At 48.9% G+C, this 18,956-nt stretch overlaps 1 protein-coding gene across 10 annotated transcripts in view; it reads left to right on the top strand.

Annotated features, from left to right (window-relative positions):
- Positions 1-11,311: 11,311 nt before the first annotated feature.
- LOC121292766 (G patch domain-containing protein 2-like) overlaps positions 11,312-18,956 on the top strand; it is a 46,284-nt gene continuing 38,639 nt past the window's right edge. For all 10 annotated transcript variants that reach the window (XR_005946324.1, XR_005946323.1, XR_005946325.1 and 7 more), the window contains exon 1: positions 11,312-11,395. The gene's annotated coding sequence lies outside the window, so the exon portion shown is untranslated. The remainder of the gene's footprint in view (positions 11,396-18,956) is intronic.

The following is an 18,956-nucleotide window of genomic DNA, read 5'->3' as shown; positions in this document are numbered from 1 at the left end:
GTTAATTGGCCAAGCCAGCGTGAAATGGCGGTCGGGGGCTGATCTGGGTTGATGGTCTGTTGCCCAGCAGACCCCAGGCCCACTGATCATGCCCCCTCCCCCCCTGCCAACCTGAAACTTGTGCCCATGGAGCCTGGGAGCAGGTACAGGCAGGGGTCAACTTGCTGCAGATAGACCATCAGGTCCCATCACTGTGCGCACCCTCCCAGCACTGACACATCACAGCCTGCCCAGCACTTAGAAAAATATCAACTTCCACCTTTGAATTCCCCTTTTATGGAGGACGCCAATAAATACAGAATTATAAATTACTTATCTCCTCCAAAAAAGCCCTGAGTGAGCATATTAAAAAAAAACAAAATATCAGCGAGGAATATTAAGTTTGGAGGATTTGAAAGTTCCCCACTTGTAAATCAGAGCAAGATTTCCCAAGGGTCACAGGCACCAAATTGTTAATTATGTCTTTGAAAGAAGTGTTCCCGATAGGCTCCGTTCGGAGCACCATTCACTAATGAAGCAGTGAGTCTTTCTCCTGCCTTGTTTTTAATTCCCTCTCTTGGCTGCCTCCCTTACACACAACAATGGGGACTGGGACCTAGAGGCCTTGGTTAGCCCCTGGGGGCCCGGGAAGAGAGCAGGGTTTTGAGCGGAACTGAAGCCCATTCGGAAATGTGAAAGAGTGCGATAAGATGGTGTCAGAGAGAGAAGGGACCTGCTCCCGGGGGATACCGGGGAATTTGTGGCTCTTATGAAAGAGATGAATGAGATTAAATCCCTCCCTTTTTATTGACTGTCCAAGATAAAAAGAAGTTGTAATTGACTTTTCTCTGGAAGCTGTGTTTGCTGTGGGGAACTTTCAAAGCAGAAAATGCTGCTGTGACTTCACACATACCTGTGGGCCCCAAAGGTCACCAGGGTCAGGTCAGAGCCCAGAGAGGTTTGGGTCAGTGCTTATCCTGCAGCGTGGCCCCTGCCAGGTTTGGAAGTAACTAAAACGAAAACCAGGAGTTTTAAGATGAACCTCCATTCATTCGTCCTCCTTTCCTCACCAGTTATATCTGCATCCTGCAACGGGTAAACTCTGGCCATTAACCAGGCCAGGGGATTTCACGTGGAACTTGGGTGCCAGATTTTCTAACTAACACCACAGTCCATTAACCATCTCTGGTCAATTATCACTAGTCACTGGGTAACCCTCGATTGGCAGGCGTTGTATCGGTGAATCAGGACGAACTCGTTGAGTTGGGCAGTGTCCTTCATCGAATCTTCATGCCCTAGTTTTGCTAAATTAGACCCAGTTGTTATTGATACCAGGTCAGACAAAGCTTGTTTTCCACTTTCTGGATGGAGTTTTGTATTCTCCACCTCTTATTGTGGCAGTCATGGGCTCACCTCTGGTTTAAAAGGCTTTGGTTTCAAGCCCCACTCCAGAGACTTGAGCTCATAATCCAGTTAGTAATGAGGAACAGAATGAGGTCCTTGATTCCATCCCACTGCTCTGTTAGATCACGGAGATTAAGGGCAGAATCATCCCGTCCCGGTGCTGGTAGCTGTCTTGGTGGGTGTGAGCGGACAACATGGTGGCCAGAAATTGATTTTACGCCATCATGAATGCATTTTGCGAATGTCCGCTCCATCCGTCAATGGTGGACTCGGTGTCCCACTGCCACACGCCAGGAACCTAACTTCAATACTTTACCATCTCGTTATAAACACTGCTCGCTGGAACGATCCCCGCCCCCCCCCCCACGTCACATTTACTGCCCACGTTGGTGTGGCGTCAGAACAGTGTACAGGGGTCGGTAGGGGGTCACACCTTTTACCCAGCTGGATCTCAGTGCGGTGCTGGGGCAAGGGCTGCGGTGTGAGTGATTGGCCAACCAGGCAAGTTGTAGAATCCCCTTGTGAAAGGTAGGCAGGGCGCAGTCACTGGTGGAGACCCTCTCAGCTCCTTGCAATGTCTTTATTAGGGTTTGGACCAGTCTCTGCCATGTTTCAAGCACAGCCTTGTAGTGTGGGTTAGGAGAATGTCTGTGCCTGAGCTGAGAGCACAGCATGCAGTCCAGTGGCTAAAGCTGCTGCCAATCGGTCTGGTGGAGTGGGGCGGAGGTGGGTGGGGTTTCGGACAGGCAATGAGCGCACTACACGCTAGCCATCAAAGTGGTGGCCAGCACTCTCCGGCAAGCTTGAAGGGGCCTTGAGACTTAACCAAGAGAGGTTCTTAGTACACCCATACTAACCCACACATCACTCTGATCCTGCAGGAGGAGAACATCAGGAACATGGAGCCTGGTGATTTAACGGTCTGCCTCAAGGCTGACAGGGAGCAGAGATGATGAAGAGAGTGGCAGAGGCTCAGCAAAGGGAGAAGCACCTCCCTCCGGATGAAGGGGCAGCCGGGCCTGATGCGCATGTAGCTGAAGATCCACAGCGAGGAGTCGCTTGTAGGTACCTTGCTAGGCCCGGGGTGTAGAGATGACACTTGTCATGAGAACCAGTCATTGACTGAGAACCAGTGTTGCTGAAGACTGCACATGTCTAGGGAGCTGGTGGGTCATATATGCCACATGCTGCAGGACCTGGTGCCTTGGGGACATGGAGGGCATCCAGTGGACGTGGCAGCTTTCAATTTTTAGACCAGTGGCTCCTTCCAGGGCTCTGCAGCTGAGCTGTGTGGGATCTCACAAGCGCCCACCCAGAAATGTATCTAGGAGGTCATGGATGCCATCTTCACAGAGGCACAGAACTTTACACATTTCAACCAGGATCAGGAAAGCCAGGAAGCAAGAGCGCTGGGATGTGCACGGATCTCAGGTTTTCCACAAGTACAGGGTGCCATTGACTGTACTCACATGGTGCTTAGATCTCCATGGCAACAAGCAGTCCACCATGCCAACCGCAAGTGCTTCCACTCGCTCAATGTTCAGCTGATGCGTGACCACCCCAGTCACATCCTGCAGGTCCGTGCACGATTCCCAGGGAGTGTCCACCACTCCTACATCCTTAGCCGGTCTCAGATCCCTGACATCTTCCAGGGTCCACAGAAGCTGCAGGGTGGGTCCCTGGGGGAACAAGGGCCACCCACAGGGAATGAGGAAGATGACACCAGGCTCTAGTGCTTCAGCGGGGATTCCTGATGCCTCATTGCTCTTTAACTGTCGAATGGCCTTTTCTATCTCATGCCGGGTTGGGGTTGTGCTGAGATGGTGGTGGGTAGCATGCTGCGGGATGGAGTTGAGGATACTCGCGTTGGAGACAGAGTCTCTGTTAAGAAGCTCCTTCCAGCAGGTGCTGACTGCCTCTCTGTCCTTGATGAGCATCTCTCCGTTCCTGGCCAGCAGTGGAGTGGGCCCTTGGGTGTTTGACAGTGCTAAAGAAACCTGGTGTGTCACGGCTGTTGACTAACTGTTAGATTTCCTACACTTTTTCCACCCACCGTCTGTTTTTAGGTTGTGGTTTTTTTTGCTGGACTCCAGCCTTTGGCCCTCTGTAGAGCTGCTTACTTGCTCTCGGGTTGAGGTGCTGTTTCAGATTCAGACATGCCTTGCACTTGCGGCTTATCAGCTCCTGGATCTCCTGTTCATTCTCATCGAACCAGCCTTGGTGTTTCCTGGCTGAATGACCAAGCGTCTCTCCGATGGTGATGGAGGTTTCGAGAGCAGACCAGGCGCTGTGGACACTGCGTGTCTGGGTCATCGGGAGTGTCCAGGTTGGCATTGAGGCACTGGCTGAACAGGGTCCTTGAATGCCTCAGTGTTTATTTTCCTGAAGCATTGTTTCTGTTGCTGTTGCTGCTTTGGGGGCTACGTTGATGTTGATGACAAAGTGAATTAGGCAGTGGTCCATCCAGCAGTCATCGGCTCCTGTTATGGTTCAGGTGATAGGTACGTCCTTGTGGTCCCTCGCTCAGACAATGACGTAGTTGAACCAGCGCCTGTGCTTGAAGCGAGCGTGTTGCCTTGAGACCTTGTACTTGTCTCTCTGACAGAACAAGGTATTGGTTATGACAAGGCTGTGTTCTAGGTATTTTGTCAGGAGCAGGGTACCATTGGAGTTGGACCCCTTCTCCCCAGAGGTCTTTGTCCTCCCCAACTCTGACAATGAAGTTGCCAAAAAGGATTAGCTTATCACCCGTTAACATATGTACAGAAAAGGGTACAGAGCTAGAGGTTGTCTGCATGCTTTGCTGGTACACACAGCTCTGTACAATAGTCAACTAAACCTGGGTGTGGGTCATGTGCTCTCTTACATTACTATGTGGACGGTATTATTCTCAGTCCCACATTAACCCTTATGTGCCAGAAGCTTATACTACACCTCCCTCAGGTCTTTATCCAATGTATTTGAAGTGATTATAGTTTACCTTTTGTCTTACATTGTTCTTACTATCATACATTAACATTATTATTACCACATTATCACTATTACTACAGTATCACTACCCCATCTGCCCCCTTCAAGTCCTTAAATTCATAGGTTCAGGTGACCTGGAGGCCTGATAAACCTTCCATATCCTGTTCACACTACTGTCGGAGGAGCGGTAGGCTCTGCTGCTGTTGGTTTGGAGGTTGTTCTGACACCTGGGTATGTCCCCCGATATCTCTCTATTGCACAGTGGCGATGGGCTGTCTGGGGATGAGGAGGAGACTCCTCCTGATTCTCCTGACTGGGTCCATTGTGGTGCCAACCAGATAGGAGCGAGGTTGGTCCTCACTCTTTCTAATGACGGTACCTTCTCTCTTGAGGTCTTTAATCCAGACCTTGTCACCTTGCTGTAATAGTGGCGAGGGTCTAGTGCGGCACCTTCTGTTGTAGGTGGAGGCTTGCTTCTGTCTGTACGACTGCTCTCTTGCTTGGATGTCCTGCTAACCCTTGGTCACCAACCCTGGTATGAGTTTTTCCGATAAGATTGGAAGTTGTGTGTCGAGTTTTCTATCCATCAGGAGTTTGGATGGGGACAGGCCACAATGTAAAGGGGTGGACGTGTCTGTGAGCAGCGATGTGGGAAAGTCCTCATCCTTTATCAGGAGGGCTGTTACCGTACAGATCCCTCTTTCAGCTTCTCCATTTAACTGTGGGTATCTCAGGGAGCTGGGACAGTAGCAGAAGCTGGGTATGGTGGAGGAAGTGGGCAGAGTATTCTCTGGAAAATTGTGGGCCGTTAACAGACATGATCTTGTCCGGAATGCCTTGGCTCGCGAGCATCTCTTTTACTGCCTTAATTACTGCCTCTGTGGTAGTTTTATATCATTGCTTCTCCTCAATCCATCTGGAGAAGTCGTCCACCACTATAAGGAAGGATTTGCTGGTGCAGATGAACAGGTCCACAGCCAGCCTCTCCCACAGTGGGGAATTGTGTGGGGATGAGGGACTCTCCTTGGTCCTGTCTGTGCAATGCACACAAGCGGCAATTTGCAATGGTGTCCTCACCTGCCTTGGAAATGCCTGGCCACCAGACAGCGGATTGGGCCGTGCTCTGCACTTAGTGATGGTCACGTGGCCCTGGTGTATTTTTTGAAGGATCTCTGGCTGCAGGGAGACTGGGATGATCAGCTGCTCATCCCGCACCAGGAGGTCATCCATAACGGTGAAGTGTTCTTGCTGCTCGAACCAGGTTTCTGTGGTCTCTCTGTTCGGTCTCTGCTGGGGCCAGCCTTGCTGACAGTATCTGTGGAGGAAAGCACCCTCCTCATTGTGCATTTGTTCCTGAGAATCTATTGGAGTTTACTTGTGGTCACTGGCAGGTGTCTCCTTGGCAATTGGGAGTACACTTCCAGTTATTCAACGGGATTGACATCCTGATTTGTCAGGAGGCCCACAGTGACCATTGGGAGAGTGTCTGCTGTTGTCTGATTTTTACTTTGGACGTACACTGTCTCGTAGGCAAACCTCTGAGTCACAGGCAAAACCTTGGGCATCTTTGCTCCTTCTCATCCAATAAGGAGACTAGTAGCCTGTTTTGATTGTAACCCTGAGGCCAATGATACAGTCTGAAAACTCTGTGACCTTGAGGGCTTCCTTTTCCATGACAGCGTATCTCCTCTTCATGTCCAACAGCCCTCTGGATGCATTGTACACATCTCAGCGAGTGCCATCTAGCTATTCCTGGCCTGTGGATGAGACATCTGCTGCTATGGTGTTGGGCAGCCCTGGGTCATTGTGAGCCAGAATGTCAGTGGAGAGCAGCATCACCTTGATACAAGTGAGAGCTTTCTATTGATGGGAGTCCCAGCACTATGCTTGCTCTTTTTTAAGTAGATGCCTCGAGGGTTCTGTGGTAAACACTTTGCCAGCTGATTCACCATTCCCAAGAAGTGCTGGAGGGTCTGGAGTTGAGGCGGGCTTGGGAACTCACGGTGAGCCTTGGTTTTTTGTGATGCCCTTATCGCTGCTGATATGGCCCAGGGATCAACTGATGTTTTGGAAAACTCCCATTTGTCGTTCAGCGTCTGGCCTGCTTCCTACAGGCACAGTGAGACCGGCTGTGAGTCTCTCTAACATTACACCATGAGCCAATACATCATCCACGGGGCAAACGACCTCCAGTAGGCCCTGAAAAATGGCCAGCATCGTACGTTGGAATATTTCTGGCGCGGACAAGATTCTGAATGGCAGGTGGTGAAAGCAGAACCTGCCAGAAATGTTGATAAATGTTGTCGGTAGCCTGGACTCTTTATCAAGATGGAGTCGCCAAAAGCTGGTGCTTGTGTCTGGTTTTGAATGCACTGAGAGCTCCTCGGGGTTTAGACAGGCTTTTGACCGCTGAGGACATGGGATGTACTTCCCTGGCTACAGCTTTATTGAGCTCTGTCAGGTCGACGCAGATACCGATGGAGCTGTTCGCTTTCGGGGCTGGGACCATCCTGGAACACCATGCAGTTGGCTGTGTGACTGGGCAGATGACTCCCAGCTTTGTCATCTTGTCCCAGCCGCTACTGCACCTGCTTCATGAGTGGGTGGGGGATCTTACATGGTTTGAATAGGCACACAGGTTTAGCATCCTCCCTCAGTGCGATCTGTATGCGTTTTTCAGTCACCCCAGTCTTGTGTGGAGAGTTTTGGGAACTCACATTTGTACTTGCAGCCAAGTCTTTGCTCTTTGTTCATCATTGGCTCTGTGGCTTCAGTAATGTACAATTCTGGATGTAATTACAAAGAGCGTGTGGATTTCTGCAGTATTGAGATCTAGGATTCTGACACAAGCTTTCCTTTCTTTGTGTCATCCCTACACCTTATGCTGTTTACCATCACAGGACGGGGAGGGGGGGTGGTGGGTGGTTTAGATCTGGGAGTCCCATCTTTCTTCTTAGTGTGAACATATTTGTCCTGAAATCCGTCTATGTCCTCCTTGAATACCTCCCACTGCTCCGACACTGAATTACAACAAACAGCTGGTATTGAGGAGTTATTCCTGCTCTTCTGCAAGCCAGGTTTCAGTAATAGCTATGGTATGCTTTCAAGTGTCTATCTGTGTCCACAGCTCAAGTGCTTTATTCACTGGACTCTGTGCACTGAAGGAGACCCTATTTAGAGTTGCCAAATTCTTTTGTTGTCTATTTTCGAGCCTTTATTTCCTCTGCCTTCCATACTTGCTCATTAATTCTATTTGCAGCCTTGGTTCCCTCCCTTCTGAATCTACACTCAGTTTCCAATCCCCCTGCCAAGCTAGCTTAAACCCTACTCAGCACCAGAGACAAACTTCCCTGTTACAATACCAGTCTCAGCGCTGTTGAGGTGCAATTTGCAGATTACTATTTTTGAGGCTCTGCTTTTTACTTTCTTCCTCAGCTCCCTAAACTCTGCCTGTAGGACCTCATTCTTCTTTCTACTCAAGCCTTTGGTACAGGAAACAGAGAGTCAGGAAAAATGGGCCATTTTCAGGTTGGCAAACTGTTGTGTGTGGTGGCAGGGTTGGTACTACTGATAGAGTTGTTCTGCAGACACTCCTTGGGCGGAAACTTTAAGTTTATTTACAAGGTACTCAGCATCTTGTACATGTGTGCTTTCAACTCCAACTCTATCTCAGTATGACTAACTACTGAGGTAGCCCACGCTACTCTCCTATTGGCTATTATAGATCATGTGATCTTCCTTAACAAGCATAATTCTTAAAGGTTTTTTACACACGGAATGGAACCATAATTACTACACAATGAGTAAGAGATCAGTGTTGGGGCCTGTTGTAATTTGCCTTTAAGGGATAGAAGCACAACATCACTAGAAAGGAAGTGTGTCAAGCAATCCAGTTTTAGTTTCACTTTTGCTTTTCAGCAGAGCACACACACACACAGCTCTGCAGCTCTGATGTCTTCAAGCTTTATATCCATGTATACATGTTCCCATGTGCCTCATCTCAATAACTGAACCAATAGTGTGTTTACACAATGCCTTATGAGTGATTGGTGCTTTTATATCATTATAAAAACAAGACAGGACCCCAACTTTTTACAATTTATATTAATGACTTGGATAAAGGGACTGAATATATTGTAGCCAAATTTGCTGATGACACAAAGATAGGTAGGAGGATACAGAGTCTGCAAAGGGATATAGATAGAGTAAGATAGATTTGGGGAAGAAGGCGGCTTAGTGGTAATGTCACTAGAGCTAGTAATCCAGAGGCCCAGCCTATTGCTCTGTGGACATGGGTTCAATTCCCACCATGACAGCTGTTGGAATTTAAATTCAATTAATAAATCTGGAATATAAAGCTAGCTCAGTAATTGTGATCATGAAGTTATCATTGATTGTTGTAAAAACCCATCTGGTTCATTAATGCCCTTTAGGGAAGGAAATCTGCTGTCCTTACCTGGTCTGGCCTACATGTGACTCCAGACCCACAGCAATGTGGTTGACTTTTAACTGCCTTCAGTTCAAGGGCAGATAGGGATGGGCAACAAATATTGGCCTAGGCAGCGATGCCCACATCCCATGAAAAACATTTTTAAAAATGAGTGGGAAAAATTTGGCAGATGGAGCATAATGTGAAAAAATGTGGGTTTGTCCACTTTGGTAGGAAGAATCGAAAAGCAGAAGATTACAGATGCTGCAGTACAGAGGGATCTGGGGGTCCTGGTACACAAATCACAAAAAGCTAGTATGCAGGTACAGCAAGTGACTAGGAAGGCAAATGGAATGTTGGCATTTTATGGGATGGAGTATTAAAGTCGGGAAGTAGAGGGAAGTAGGAAGTTGGATACGGAATTTACCAGCACTTGGCACATCATAACATTCAAGGCAATGGGCCAAGTGCTGGTAAATGGGATTAGGTGGGTAGGTCAGGTGTTTCTCACGTGTCGGTGCAGACTTGATGGGCCGAAGGGCCTCTTCTGCACTGTGATTCTGTGGTTCTAGTCTGTAAGACCGCTTTCCTAATTTTTGCACAAGACCCCAGGTGTTACCAAGTCAATGCCAAGTGGTTCGGCCTGTTTCATTCCTTATAGACTTTACAGCAGTTTGATATAACTGGGTAGATTGCTAGACCGTTTCAGAGGGTATTGCTGTGGATCTGGAGTCATGTGTAGGCCAGACCAGGCCAGGTAAGATCACAGAGACATAGAGTTATACAGCACAGAAACAGGCCCTTCGGCCCATCATGTCCGTGCCAGCCATCAATCCCCTATCTATTCTAATCCCATTTTCCAGCACTTGGCCTGTAGCCCTGTATGCTTTAGTGTTTCAAGTGCTCATTTAAATACTTCTTAAATGTTTTGAGGGTTTCTGCCTCTACCACCCTTTCAGGCAGTGTGTTCCAGATTCCAGCAACCCTCTGGGTGAAAAAATCCCTCCTCAAATCCCCTCTAAACCTCCTGCCCCTTACCTTAAGTCTATGTACCCTCTCCAGTGCAATCACATCCTTCCTATAATGTGGTGACCAGAGCTGCACACAGTACTCCAGCTGTGGCCTAACCAGAGTTTTATACAGTTCCAGTGTAACCTCCCTGCTCTTATATTCTACGCCTCGGCTAATAAAGGCAAGTATCCCAAACGCCTTCTTAACCTCCCTCCCCCATCCCCACCCCCTTTCTGTTTCCCCCTCCCTTTTTTTTCCAATAAATTATAAAGATTTTTCTTTTCCCACCTATTTCCATTATATAAAAAAACCCCCCACTAGAGCTATACCTTGAGTGCCCTACCATCCATTCTTAATTAGCACATTCGTTTAGATAAAATCACCAACTTTAACTTTAACACCTATGTGTTCTATTGTACTATTGTCGTTGACATCTTTTGATGATCTGCTTCTATCACTGCTTGTTTGTCCCTACAACCACACCCCCCCACCACCTCTTTGTCTCTCTATCTCTCCGCCCCCCACACACACACCTTAAACCAGCTTATATTTCAACTCTTTCTTGGACTCGAACTCAAGTTCTGTCGAAGGGTCATGAGGACTCGAAACGTCAACTCTTTTCTTCTCCGCCGATGCTGCCAGACCTGCTGAGTTTTTCCAGGTAATTCTGTTTTTGTTTTTGTTTTGGATTTCCAGCATCCGCAGTTTTTTTGTTTTTATTTCTTAATCAGGTTACCTACCTGTCCCGCTACCTTAAGGGACCGGTGGACATACACACCGAGGTCCCTCTGATCCAGCCAGGTGACCAGATCCGCTCTTTACAACAATTGACGATGGTCTCACGGTTACAGTTACTGAGACCAGCTTTTCAATTCCAGATTTACCACTGGAGGGGTCAACCCGGAGGGGGAGGGTTCAGTCTGGAGGGAGAGGGGTCAACCCGGAGGGGAAGGGGTCAACCTGGAGGGGGAGGGGTCAATCTGGAGGGGGAGGGGTCAACCTGGAGGGGGAGGGGTCAGTCTGGAGGGGGAGGGGTCAATCTGGAAGGGGGGGGTCAACCTGGCGGGAGAAGGGTCAGCCCGGAGGGGAAGGGGTCAATCTGGAGGGGGAGGGGTCAACCTGGAGGGGGAGGGGTCAACCCGGAGGGGGAGGGGTTAACCCGGAGGGTGAGAGGTTAACCCGGAGGAGAAGGGGTCAACTTGGAGGGGGAGGGGTCAACCCAGAGGGGGAGGGGTCAACCTGGAGGGGGAGGGGGTCAACCTGGAGGGGCCAGCCCGGAGGGGGAGGGGGAAGGGGAGGGGTCAGCTTGGAGGGGGAGGGCTCAGCCCTGAGAGGGCGTGGTCCGCGCGGAGGGGGCGTGGTCAGCGCGGAGCGGGTGGGCTCAGCCTGGGAATGGGACATAACCGACAGAATAGGTGGGGCCTAAAGAGGGGCGGAGCCTGGGGAGGGGGCGGCCGCTGCCGAACGGAGATCCCGCCCTTACCTGGCTGCGGATGTCACTGAGAAAACCGGAAATGACGGACATTGAGGGGCGGAAACGCGTTGTCCTCTGCGGGGCGGAAATGACATAATCGACCGGGACCGAGACGGAACGGAGAGAAGGTGAGAGAGCGGCGGGAAAATAAACACCCGGGGATAAACCCGGGAGAATAAACACCCGGAGATAAACCCGGGAGAATATACACCCGGAGATAAACCGGGAGAATAAACACCCGGAGATAAACCCGGGAGAATAAACACCCGGAGATAAACCCGGGAGGATAAACACCCGGAGATAAACCCGGGAGGATAAACACCCGGGAGGATAAACACCCGGAGATAAACCCGGGAGGATAAACACCCGGGAGGATAAACACCCGGAGATAAACCCGGGAGGATAAACACCCGGAGATAAACCCGGGAGAATAAACACCCGGAGATAAACCCGGGAGGATAAACACCCGGAGATAAACCCGGGAGGATAAACACCCGGAGATAAACCCGGGAGAATAAACACCCGGAGATAAACCCCGGAGGATAAACACCCGGGAGGATAAACACCCGGAGATAAACCCGGGAGGATAAACACCCGGAGATAAACCCGGGAGAATAAACACCCGGAGATAAACCCGGGAGGATAAACACCCGGAGATAAACCCGGGAGGATAAACACCCGGAGATAAACCCGGGAGAATAAACACCCGGAGATAAACCCCGGAGGATAAACACCCGGGAGGATAAACACCCGGAGATAAACCCGGGAGAATAAACACCCGGAGATAAACCCGGGAGGATAAACACCCGGAGATAAACCCGGGAGGATAAACACCCGGAGATAAACCCGGGAGAATAAACACCCGGAGATAAACCCCGGAGGATAAACACCCGGGAGGATAAACACCCGGAGATAAACCCCGGAGGATAAACACCCGGAGATAAACCCGGGAGGATAAACACCCGGAGATAAACCCCGGAGGATAAACACCCGGGAGGATAAACACCCGGAGATAAACCCGGGAGGATAAACACCCGGAGATAAACCCGGGAGGATAAACACCCGGAGATAAACCCGGGAGAATAAACACCCGGAGATAAACCCGGGAGGATAAACACCCGGAGATAAACCCGGGAGAATAAACACCCGGAGGTAAACCCGGGAGAATAAACACCCGGAGATAAACCCGGGAGAATAAACACCCGGAGATAAACCCGGGAGAATAAACACCCAGAGGTAAACCCGGAAGAATAAACCCTGGAGAATAAACACCCAGAGATAAACCCGGGAGGATAAACACCCGGGGATAAAACTGGGAGGATAAGCACCAGGGGGGGATAAACACCCGGGGGGATAAACACCCGGGGATAAACCTGGTAGGATAAACCCGGAAGGTAAACCCGGGGGGATAAACACCCAGGGATAAGCCCGGGAGGATAAACACCCGGGGAGATAAAGACCCCGGAATAAACCCGGGTGGATAAAGACCTAGGAATAAACCCATGAAAGGGGATAAATATGGGAAAATAAACATCTGGGAATAAATCCGGGAGAAATGAAAACCGGGGAATAATTGTCTGGGGAATACCACGGGTATAAACTCCTGAACGAAACCCAGGAATAAACCCCCAGGAAAAGACCTGGGAAAAATAAACCCCTGGAATATAAACACCCTGGAATAAGCCTGGGAAAATAAACCCTGGAGAAATAAACACCTGGGAATAAATCTGGGGAAATACCATTGATAAAAACTCCTGAAAGAAACCCAGGGGAGATAAAACACCCAGGAATAAATCCCGGGAAAATAAACCCCGGGAAAATAAACCCCGGGAAAATAAACCCCGGGAAAATAAATCCCGGGAAAATAAACCCCTGGAAAATAAGCACCCAGGGAATAAGCTGCAGGAAATTAAACACCTAGCAATGAACCCACTAGAATAAACCTCAGGAATTAACACCAGGAATAAACCCCTGGGAATTTGCACGCGTCTCTCTGGTTTATTGACTTTGCTCTAAAGGTTCTGCTTTTCAATCTGGTGTCTAGCTCCTCACACTCTCTACACAGAACCTCCTTCCTAGTTCTACCTATGTCATTGGTACCTACATGGACCACGCCAACTGAATCCTCCCCCTCCCACTGCAAGTTCCTCTTCAGCCCTGAGCAAACTTCCCAAACCCTGGCACAGGCAGGCAACACAGCCGTCTGTACTCTCACAGTCGTCCACAGAGAATAGTATCCATCCCCCTGACGATACTGTCTCCCATCACTACCACATTCCTCTTCACTCCCCCTACTTGAATGTCATCCTTCACCACGATGCCATGGTCACTCCACTCATCCACCTTGCGCTCCTTCTCCTCATCCACACAGGCAGCAAGTGTCTCGTACCCTGTTGGAGAAAGTCGGGGACTGAGGCTCCTAGACCACCTCATGCTGGGTCCCCTTACCTGCCTGACTCACAGTCACACTCTCCTGTCCCTGATCATTGACCAACTCTAAAGATCTGCCAAACTGAAGAGGAATCACTGCCTCCTGGAACAAAGCAGCATTTCACTTGCATTTCCCCCAACTTAGTCTACTGCATTCGTTGCTCCCAATGTGGTCTCCTCTACATTGGAGAGACCAAACGTAAACTGGGCGACCGCTTTGCAGAACACCTGCGGTCTGTCCGCAAGAATGACCCAGAACTCTGTCGCTTGCCATTTTAACACTCCACCCTGCTCTCATGCCCACATGTCTGTCCTTGGCTTGCTGCATTGTTCCAGTGAAGCCCAACGCAAACTGGAGGAACAGCACCTCATCTTCCGACTAGGCACTTTACAACCTTCCGGACTGAATACTGAATTCAACAACTTTAGGTCGTGAACTCCCTCCCCCATCCTCACCCCCTTTCTGTTTCCCCCTTCCTTTTTTTTTCTCCAATAAATTATATAGATTTTCCTTTTCCCACCTATTTCCATTATTTTTAAATATTTTTAAATCTTTTATGCTCCCCCCCACTAGAGCTATACCTTAATTCCCCTATCATCCATTCTTAATTAGCACATTCGTTTAGATAATATCACCAGCTTTAACACCTATGTGTTCTTTTGTTCTGTTGTCTGTGACACCTTTTGATGATCTGCTTCTATTACTGGCAGCATCGGCGGAGAAGAAAAGAGTTGACGTTTCGAGTCCTCATGACCCTTCGACAGAACTAGTTCTGTCGAAGGGTCATGAGGACTCGAAATGTCAACTCTTTTCTTCTCCGCCGATGCTGCCAGACCTGCTGAGTTTTTCCAGGTAATTCTGTTTTTGTTTTTGTTTTGGATTTCCAGCATCCGCAGTTTTTTTGTTTTTATATATTTGCTTCTATCACTGCTTGTTTGTCCCTACAACCACACCCCCCCCTCCACTTCTCTCCCCCCACCCAACTCCCCACCTCCCCACCTTAAACCAGCTTATATTTCATCCCTCTCCTTGGATTCACCTAGTTCTGTTGAAGGGTCAAGAGGACTCGAAACGTCAACTCTTTTCTTCTCCGCCGATGCTGCCAGACCCGCTGAGTTTGTCCAGGTAATTCTGTTTTTGTCCTGGAACAAGGTGTCCAGCTAACTCTCCCCCTCCCTGATGCTCTGTGATGTCAGCAACTCAGAGCCGCAGTTGCCTAAACTGCAGACACGTTCTGCAGATGTGGCTGTTCGGGATTCAGCGCATTCCAGATTCCCATGTGCTGCCATTGCTGTCCAGCCTTATTTATTTAATTAGTGAATTAGTTAATAATTTGCACAGATAAAGTAATAGAAAGCTGCGCTTACCTAGCTTGGAAACAAGGAAGGAAACTCACCAACCACTGGAGGCTGAAAGAAAGTAGAGAAAGGGGCACCTCTTTGCCCCTCGGCACTGAATTCGTGCGTGAACCAAATTCCTAACTCCTCACTCAATCTGTCTCACTCAGGTGTAGTCTCATGTCTACACAGCCCCTTAAGAGCAAAGCTGGAGCTCTCTGACTGGCTGAAGATATCTGGATTAAAGCTAAAGAGGAAAAGGGGTTTATGCCTGTCAGGTTCTACAGTATAGAACTAAACTGAATACAGAAAATACAGAGGAGATTTGAAAAGGGAAGAGAGAGTATGAGAATAGATTAGTATAACATAGAAAGGAACCCAAAACTAATTTATAAACACATGAGTAGTAAAAGGAGAGTCAAAGAAAGGTTGGGGCCAACTGTACAACAAAGTAAACTTTTAATTAAGGGAAGAAATGTTTGCAGCTGCAGGATATTTAAATCAGAAATCGTATATTTATGCTATGTTGCTACAGCTAATACATCTTTTTAAAGCTGCAACTCTGTTCTACATCTCAAATCAGACCTGGAAGCTCCTTTTAAGCATTTGTACCATCATGAATAATCTGGCTTCCTTTACAAAAGAGGCAGAGGACATGGTCAAGGTATTAGTGAGGATTCTGCATCTCTGTTCACTAGAGAAGGGGTTGTTGCTAATCTAGCAGTGAAGGAGGAGGCAGTAATGATATTGGATAGAATAAAAAGTGATAAAGAGGAGGCAATGCTGAAAGTAGAAAAGTTACTCGGTCCGGGAGGGATGTTTGTTGGTTTACTGAGGGAAGTAAAGGTGGAAATTGTGGAGGCTCGGACCACAACATTCCAATCCTCCTTAGATACAGGGGTGGTGCTGGAGGACTGGAGAGTTGCCAATGTTACCCCCTGTTTACGAACGTATGAACAAGGAGCAGGAGTAGGCCATTCAGCCCCTCGAGCCTGCTCCGCCATTTAATACGATCATGGCTGATCTGATAGTAACCTCAAATCTGCATCCCACCTACCCTCGATAACCTGTCACCCCCTTGCTTACCAAGAATCTATCCACCTCTGCCTTAAAAGTATTCACAGACTCTGCATCTACCGAATAGAGTCCCAAAGACTCATGACCCTCTGAGAGAAAAAAATTTGTCTCATCTTTTTAAATGAGTGACCCCTTATTTTTAAACAGTGACCCCCCAGTTCTAGATTCTCCCACAAGGGGAAACATCCTCTCCACATTCACCCTGTCAAGACCCTGAAGATCTTAAAGGTTTCAATCAAGTATTTCAAAAAGGGGAGAGGAGTAAACCCAGCAACTACAGAGCAAGTTAGTCTAATGTCTGGGATGGAGACACTGATAGAAGCAATAGTTAGGAACAAAATTAATTGCCACTTGGAAATTTGTAGGTTCATAAATGAAAGGCAGTAAAAGTGATTCATGTTTAACTAACTTGATTGTTCTTCGAAATAATGGAGAGGCTGGATGAGGGTAGAGCCGTTGAGGGAGAGGCTGGATGAGGGTAGAGCCGTTGAGGGAGAGGCTGGGTGAGGGTAGAGCCGTTGAGGGAGAGGCTGGGTGAGGGTGAAGCTGTTGAGGGAGAGGCTGGGTGAGGGTAGAGCCGTTGAGGGAGAGGCTGGATGAGGGTAGAGCCGTTGAGGGAGAGGCTGGGTGAGGGTAGAGCCGTTGAGGGAGAGGCTGGATGAGGGTAGAGCCGTTGAGGGAGAGGCTGGGTGAGGGTAGAGCCGTTGAGGGAGAGGCTGGGTGAGGGTAGAGCCGTGTTTTGGAGAGGCTGGATGAGGGTAGAGCCGTTGAGGGAGAGGCTGGATGAGGGTAGAGCTGTTGAGGGAGAGGCTGGATGAGGGTAGAGCCGTTGAGGGAGAGGCTGGATGAGGGTAGAGCCGTGTTTTGGAGAGGCTGGATGAGGGTAGAGCCGTGTTTTGGAGAGGCTGGATGAGGGTAGAGCCGTGTTTTGGAGAGGCTGGATGAGGGTAGAGCTGTTGAGGGAGAGGCTGGATGAGGGTAGAGCCGTTGAGGGAGAGGCTGGATGAGGGTAGAGCCGTGTTTTGGAGAGGCTGGATGAGGGTAGAGCTGTTGAGGGAGAGGCTGGATGAGGGTAGAGCTGTTGAGGGAGAGGCTGGATGAGGGTAGAGCCGTTGAGGGAGAGGCTGGATGAGGGTAGAGCCGTTGAGGGAGAGGCTGGATGAGGGTAGAGCCGTTGAGGGAGAGGCTGGATGAGGGTAGAGCCGTTGAGGGAGAGGCTGGATGAGGGTAGAGCCGTTGAGGGAGAGGCTGGATGAGGGTAGAGCCGTTGAGGGAGAGGCTGGATGAGGGTAGAGCCGTTGAGGGAGAGGCTGGATGAGGGTAGAGCCGTGTTTTGGAGAGGCTGGATGAGGGTAGAGCTGTTGAGGGAGAGGCTGGATGAGGGTAGAGCCGTTGAGGGAGAGGCTGGATGAGGGTAGAACCGTTGAGGGAGAGGCTGGGTGAGGGTAGAGCCGTGTTTTGGAGAGGCTGGATGAGGGTAGAGCCGTTGAGGGAGAGGCTGGATGAGGGTAGAGCCGTTGAGGGAGAGGCTGGATGAGGGTAGAGCCGTTGAGGGAGAGGCTGGGTGAGGGTAGAGCCGTGTTTTGGAGAGGCTGGATGAGGGTAGAGCTGTTGAGGGAGAGGCTGGATGAGGGTAGAGCCGTTGAGGGAGAGGCTGGATGAGGGTAGAGCCGTTGAGGGAGAGGCTGGATGAGGGTAGAGCCGTTGAGGGAGAGGCTGGATGAGGGTAGAGCCGTTGAGGGAGAGGCTGGATGAGGGTAGAGCTGTTGATGTGGATATGAACTTTCAAAAAGCATTTGGCAAAGTAACGCATAGTTTTACTTACAAAATTGAAGTATGGGATTGAAGGGACAGGAGAGCTGGCAGGACCAGGTGAGAAGGTTGTCCCCTTTTTTGGGATCCATGGCTTTATTAACAGAATCCAAAAGCAATTAAGTAATGCTAAAACTTATAAATAACTGATTAGGCCGCAGCTATGATATTGTGTTCAATTCTGGTCACAACACTTTGGGAAGGATGTCAGGGCTTTGGGGAGGGTGTGGAGGAGATTTACCAGAATGGGACCAGTGGTGAGAGACTTCAGTTACATGGAGAAGCTGGGATTCGTTCTACCTGGAGCAGAGGAGGTTGAGGGAGGATTTTTTTTGCAGTGAGTTGTGATCTGGAATGGGCAATCTGAAAGTTTGGGGAAAACGGATTTAGTGAGAACTTCCAAAAGGGTGCTGGGGCAATATTTTGCAATGTTACAGGGAAGAGCAAGAGACTGGAACTAATTGCATATCATCTTGCAATGAATTGGCACAGACACAATGGTCGAATGGCCAACTTCTGTACTCAGCTATTCTATTGAACCCAGTATCATTGGCTATCTAATTCCTGTTCTATTGAACCTAGTATCACTGGCTATCTAATTCCTGTTCTATTGAACCTAGTATCATTGGCTATCTAATTCCTGTTCTATTGATCCTAGTATCACTGGCTATCTAATTCCTGTTCTATTGATCCTAGTATCACTGGCTAACTAATTCCTGTTCTATTGATCCTAGTATCACTGGCTATCTAATTCCTGTTCTATTGATCCTAGTATCACTGGCTATCTAATTCCTGTTCTATTGATCCTAGTATCACTAGCTATCTAATTCCTGTTCTATTGATCCTAGTATCACTGGCTAATTCCTGTTCTATTGATCCTAGTATCACTCTATTGATCCTAGTATGACTGGCTATCTAATTCCTGTTCTATTGATGCTAGTATCACTCTATTGATCCTAGTATGACTGGCTATCTAATTCCTGTTCTATTGATCCTAGTATCACTGGCTATCTAATTCCTGCTCTATTGATC

Source organism: Carcharodon carcharias, chromosome 20 (genome assembly GCF_017639515.1).
Source record: "Carcharodon carcharias isolate sCarCar2 chromosome 20, sCarCar2.pri, whole genome shotgun sequence".
NCBI lineage: Eukaryota > Metazoa > Chordata > Chondrichthyes > Lamniformes > Lamnidae > Carcharodon > Carcharodon carcharias.
Note: the sequence above shows the minus strand (reverse complement) of the source record. Positions and strands in the feature narration are given on the sequence as shown.